Source organism: Rana temporaria, chromosome 6 (genome assembly GCF_905171775.1).
Source record: "Rana temporaria chromosome 6, aRanTem1.1, whole genome shotgun sequence".
Lineage (NCBI taxonomy): Eukaryota > Metazoa > Chordata > Amphibia > Anura > Ranidae > Rana > Rana temporaria.
Window position 1 is genome coordinate 208374043 of NC_053494.1, and position 6895 is coordinate 208380937.

The window sequence follows — 6895 nt, forward strand, 5'->3', positions numbered from 1 at the left end:
CAGAGGACGCCACTGTTCATTTTCATATGCACTTGTTTTATTTATTTGATGTAAGCGTATTTACACCGCAATAAACATTCCCCTACGTTTTAAAATACTACACCATTGGAGGCCCTCTCTTTTTGTTCCTCTTGTTCCCTGACACGGAGATCATACAGATATTAACAGAGGAGACGGGTTAAGGCTTTGGCTATCCGGACGGAGAGGTACCAGGGATATTTGTGTGTGGAATGGTCTATGCAGTTGGAGACATCTAATACCGTACTGCTGACTTTATTCATTGGTGAGGTGAGAGTTCTGGGAGACCAGATTTACGTTTCTTGGTGCAGTTACTCACTCCTCTCTGGGATTGGTGGACATGTATTCTTCTCCTTTTAGCAGTATTTACTGCCACTTTACTTATGGACTTTATTTTATGTCTGTTTATATATTTTGATTGATTCATTCACCTTTTCCACTTTGCACGATTTATAAGGAATTTTTTGATCACAATATTAGTGTGTGTTTTATAGATTTTGCGCAATAACCTAATTTCACATATCTACTTTATTGCTGTTTTTGTAAACACTGCGAGTTGTTGCTGCAATCTTATAACTGTTTATTTTGGGAAATTTTATTTATTCACCATTTAGTAGCGCGAAAGACATTACTCACAATTTTGTTTGGGAGTCACGTCGCACGACTGCGCAATTTTCACTTAAAGCGACGCAGTGCCGAATCGCAAAAAGTGGCCTGGTCCTTTAGCTGCAAAATGGTCCGGGGCTTAAGTGGTTAATGGACTGTAGTGCATGTCTGAAAAATGGAAAACAAACAAAAGAGCACATAGGTGTGAACGTATTGTAAATAAGCATTTAATCCTTGCAATGCAGGCGCAGCTCCGCTGCAAGGGGGAATGTTCAGGTTTCCCAGAATTCGGCTTTCATAAGCATTCTGAGGTTCACTTTAAAATGTTCCAACTACATGAATTCTAACCGATTTGTTTGCCATGATTGTTATGACCTCGTATTGTTCCTCAATAAATCCTTGATAAGCCATGTGTATCTCATACTTTATTGCTGTCTATTTCCCCTTATATATCCTGACACTTGGAAAGTACGGTAAAGTGACACATTTTAGCAATAAACTTTACACACCACCTCCTGGAGGCCAACCGTTTGGACAGGAGAAGGAAATGGGTCGCTCTTTTTGGTCTTCTGCATAGACTAGAGCTACACAATTATTCGCGGAGAGAATCGCGATCTCGATTCTCCCCGCCCGCGATCTCCCAGCGGGATGACCTGCGATTCTTCTGTGTCACCGCCGGTTCCACGTAACCAGCGTGGAACGCAAATGGCGCCGATATCGGAAACCGACGTCAGCAGCCTGCGCCGCTGGATGGATGCCTGGGCTTCTCTCACAGTTCTGTAGTGTGTATCCATGCGCCACCCAGTGGTTGCTGGTGGTACTGCTTCTGATGTATAAAAAAAGAGACCAGTGATATGTCTATAATGTTAAAGACCATATAACTCCTATGAAAAAAGCAGAATCAAAGTTTGATTCTGCTTCTTTTCATAAGAGTTATATGGTCTTTAACATTATAGACATATCACTGGTCTGTTTTTTATATATTCATATTTTCAGATAAATCACAGGTTTATTTATTTGGGGGGGGGGGGGGTTCTGACATTCAGTTTTTGAGAATCGTGATCTTTAGTCTATGCAAGAGAATCGTGATTCTCATTTTGACCAGAATCGTGCAGCTCTAGAATAGACCTCTATAAATGTAAGAGAACCTCCAGAAATGTATCTTTTATCCGACCTCCCAATTACTGGGCCTCATGCACACTGGACGTTTTTTGGACGTTTTTACAGGAGCTGTTTTTGGCAGTAGACGTTTTTTTTTCTATAGTCAATAAACTCTCCATCATGTTATCCTATGTGTTCATGCACACAAAGGCTGTTATCAGCAGTTTTGGGCAGTGGTGTTTTTGAGCACTGCAGTAAAAAAAACAAAAAAAAAACGAGTGGGTTCTGAGAGAGACGTTTTTCAGCTGTAAAAACGCTCTAAACGCCGATAAATGCTCAAAAACGTCACCAGCGTTTTTTAATGTCTTTGATCCATTGAAAAAAAAAAAGAAACATTTTTTTTTTCTTTAACCTCTTTCCGACCAGCCTCTGCAGTTTTACCTCGGCAGGGTGCGCGAGAGCACGTAATATAATGTTGGCACTCGCGCAGGCCACTAGGGCCGCTCGCCCCCGACTCCCGTGCCTGGCGGGCGCGATCGCCACCCCCCCTACAGTTAGAACACACCCAGGGAACATACTTAACCCCTTCCCCGCCCCCTAGTGTTAACCACTTCACTGCCAGTGGCATTTTTATAGTAATCCAATGCATTTTTATAGCACTGATCGCTATAAAAATGCCAATGGTCCCAAAAATGTGTCCGAAGTGTCCGCCATAATGTCGCAGTACCGGAAAAAAAACGCTGATCGCCGCCATTAATAGTAAAAAGAAAATATAAATTAAAATGCCATAAAAATACCCCCTATTTTGTAAACGCTATAACTTTTGCGCAAACCGATCAATTTTTTACGAAAAATATGTAGAAGAATACGTATCGGCCTAAACTGAGGAAACATTTTTTTTATATATATTTTTGGGGGATATTTATTACAGCAAATAGTAAAAAATATTCATTGTCGCTCTATTTTTGTTTATAGTGCAAAAACTAAAAACCGCAGAGGTGATCAAATACCACCAAACGAAAGCTCTATTTGTGGGGAAAAAAAGGACGCCAAGTTTGTTTGGGAGCCACGTCGCACAACCGTGCAATTGTCAGTTAATATGATGCAGTCCCAAATCGCAAAAAGTGCTCTGGCATTAGCGTTTATTAGTGTTTTTTTCAATGGATCAAAAACGCTGGCTTTTTTTAGTGTTCATTGGCGTTTGGCTTTTTTGAGGTAAGAAAACGGCACTTTGAACACGATTTTCGGCGTTCAGAAAAAAGCCCATAAACTCCACTGCTCATTAAAGCTGAAAAACGTCTGTGTGTGCATGGACACATAGGCTAACATAGAGTGGGTTTATGGGTGGGGGTTTCCCATCCATATATAACTAGTGGTGTTTAGCATTGATGTCCTTTTCTTATATTTAGTTCCTTGAAAAAGTATTTATACCCCCTTGACATCTTCCAAATGTTTTCATGTTACAACCAAAATGTAAATGTATCTTATTGGGATTTTATGTGATGGACCAACACAAAGTGGCACATAATTGTGAAGTGGAAGGAAAATGATAAATGGTTTTCCTAATTTTCTTTGCTTACTCTGAACCAATCATCAGAATCACAACTACTGAGACAATAATAAAAAAAGAAAAAAAAGAAAAAATATGTATACAAATGGTCATCAACATTCCACCTCCCAGCTTCCTCTTTCTCCACAATTGTAACCATATCCGATAATTGTATCCTTTTTTACTTTTAATACTTTTATCTTTGTTATCTTAGAAAGAAAATAGAAGAAGAGGAAAAGAAGAGGGGAAAAAAAAATATACCCACATCTACCAATCTAATTTAATCTGTCGGGCTAAAGGGGCAAAATTGAGTTCAAATATTCTATTTAATTTACTCGTTATTTTAGTTCCCAAGTATCCTATATGGGATTCTGTCCATCTAAAGGAAAAAAAGGTAGATAACTGGTGTTGCAGAGATCTCTCCATCTCCTCCCCCATTGCTTCTGATTTGTTGTAACTTACCTTGAAGTTGGACAGTCTCCCATATTCACGTATCTCCGCTAGTAGTGGTGGAAGGGACAGTACTGGGGCGGTTATGAAAAACAATAAATCATCCGCAAATGCAGCCAATTTATGTTCCTTCCCCTTTAAAAGTATACCCCTGATATCTGGGTTAGCCCCTTATTGTTCTTAGGAATGGTTCCAACGTCAATAATGGGCGATAATGGGCACCCCTGCCATGTTCCATTACAAATGTAGAACGGTTCCGAAAGTGTATCATCAAGTGTTTTGAGGGCATCTATAAATTCTTCTGCAGTAATTGGGCCATCTATCTCTTCTGCTCTCTTTTCCGGTAGAACCGGCATACCCGAGGCCTCTACCCTGTTGGGCTTCTTTGATGCCCGTTGTTGGTCCCCAATACGTCTCCCTGAGTTTTAATGCGTTCGATATAATTACGCGCCCTAGTCTCTTTGAGTGCATTCGCTAGCATCCTGCTTGGTTTGTTGCCATACTCATAAAAGGCTTGTTTGCATTGTTAATAATAGGTTTAATAACTCCCGCAATCGAGCTAGTTCTTCCTCCGTCTGTACTGCTTGTGATTTCTTGTGTACTATTTCCAATCTATGAATTTCCCCCAGCAGAGATTCTAGCTTAGCCCCCAAACGCCGTTTCCTGCGTGCTCCTAAGGAGATGAGGATCCCTCTAATATAACACTTATGTGTTTCCCATATGCACATTGGGGTTACTTCTCCTGTCTTATTAATTGAAAAAAAAAGACTCTAATTCCTGGGCTATCTGTATTTCGTATTCTGGCTCTTTCAATAAAGTCTCATGTATCTTCCAGTGCCATTCCCGGGGGATGGCTCTCCCCATTCCACTATGCAGTTGGTTGGTGCGTGATCTGATATTGTAAATGATCCGATAGAGGTCTCAACTATACACTGCAGGGCATTTTGAGCTATAAATACGTAGTCTATCCTAGAGTACGTTTTGTATTTTGCAGAGAAAAATGTATAATCCCTATCGTGTCCATGAAAAGTTCTCCAACTGTCCATTAATTGCAGTTCCTGAAAAAGTCTTTATGCTTTACGCAATGTAACATACGATAAGTGGGAAGTGCCCTTAGATACATCAAGGGTTGGTTCTAGTGCTATATTTAAGTCCCCTCCCAGTATCAAAGTCCCCTCTTTATTTGTTGTATCAAATTTAAATATCTCTCTAAGGCTGTGACTTGTCCCTCGTTAGGCAGATACATATTTATCAGGGTAACCTTTTGGTCATACAGGAATCCCTTTACTATAAGTAAGCGCCCTTCCTCATCTGTGATTATCTTGGATTCTTTCCACAATATCTGTTTTGAGAAAATAATGGATACTCCCTTCGTTTTTGACATTGGTGCTGCACTGTGATACACAGTCTGGAATTTAAGATTGCCTAATCTTGGAATTTTTTTTTTTTTTAAATGTGTCTCCTGGAGGAATATAATGTGTGACTTCAATCTCCCTAATTCTGCAAGCAACGTCTTACGTTTCTCTGGAGAGTTTAGTCCCTTCACATTATAGGATGTTAAAGTTATTCTGGTCATCTTGATATTATCTCAGATCTAGGAGCCAGGTAGTCAGTGTAGGAATCAGGTAGGTCAGTGTAGTGGTCAGTGTAGGAATCAGGTAGGTCAGTATAGTGGTCAGTGTAGGAATCAGGTAGGTCAGTATAGTGGTCAGTGTAGGAATCAGGTAGGTCAGTGTAGGAATCAGGTAGGTCAGTGTAGTGGTCAATGTAGGAATCAGGTAGGTCAGTGTAGGAATCAGGTAGGTCAGTGTAGCGGTCAATGTAGGAATCAGGTAGGTCAGTGTAGTGGTCAATGTAGGAATCAGGTAGGTCAGTGTAGGAATCAGGTAGGTCAGTGTAGCGGTCAATGTAGGAATCAGGTAGGTCAGTGTAGGGATCAGGTAGGTCAGTGTAGGAATCAGGTAGGTCAGGGTAGTGGTCAGTGTAATGGTCAGTGTAGGAATCAGGTAGGTCAGTGTAGGGATCAGGTAGGTTGGTGTAGGAATCAGGTAGGTCAGTGTAGGAATCAGGTAGGTCAGGGTAGTGGACAGTGCAGGGATCAGGTAGGTAAGTCAAGTGGACAGTGTGAGGTATCAGGTAGGTTAGTGCAGTGGTCAGCTAGGTCAGTGTAGGAATCAGGTAGGTCAGTGTAGTGGTCATAGTGGTCAGTGTAGGAATCAGGTAGGTTAGTGTAGTGGAAAGATTAGGAATCAGGTAGGTCAGTGTAGGGATAAGGTAGGTCAGTGTGGTGGTCAGTGTAGGAATCAGGTAGGTCAGTGTGGTAGTCAGTGTAGGAATCAGGTAGGTCAGTGTAGTGGTCAATGTAGGAATCAGGTAGGTCAGTATAGTGGTCAGTGTAGGAATCAGGTAGGTCAGTGTAGTGGTCAATGTAGGAATCGGGTAGGTCAGTGTAGTGGTCAGTATAGGAATCAGGTAGGTCAGTGTAGTGGTCAGTATAGGAATCAGGTAGGTCAGTGTAGTGGTCAGTATAGGAATCAGGTAGGTCAGTGTAGTGGTCAGTATAGGAATCAGGTAGGTCAATGTAGTGGTCAGTGTAGGAATCAGGTAGGTTAGTGCAGTGGTCAGGTAGGTCAGTGTAGGAATCAGGTTCGTGAGTACTACTGTGCTAGTGGAAGGGACTCAGGGAGTGCTAAAAGTCTGGTGGGGGGCGCACATTTCTTGCCCTATCCCAGGCACTGACAACCCACGCTACACCACTGACTGCATATCTAATTTGAGGAAAAAATGTGTATAAAATAGTTTACCAATTTGCCAATAAAAAAATGTCCCCGGATTTCATTTAAAAAATTTGGTCACCTTACCCAAGGGTGCTGGTCACCATTTTGGATGTGATGTTTCTTGCACCCGTGGACTTGGAGCTGTCATTCAAGTTATCCCTACAAAACTACCCTTCCTTCATCCCCCTCCCCCAGGTTATGTAGGACTCAGGGCAGAGGAGCTGGGCCAGCACAGAGTAATGGACACTCCAAGAAGAGAGGGATGTGATGTGCAAGGAGTGAGGGGACGGCGCTACAGGATTTACTAGTCCATCTTCCTAGCAAGTTCATTGCACACTGCAAGTGATTTACCAGAAAATAAACCATGAAGAGGGGGTGGCTGAGGGAGGATGAG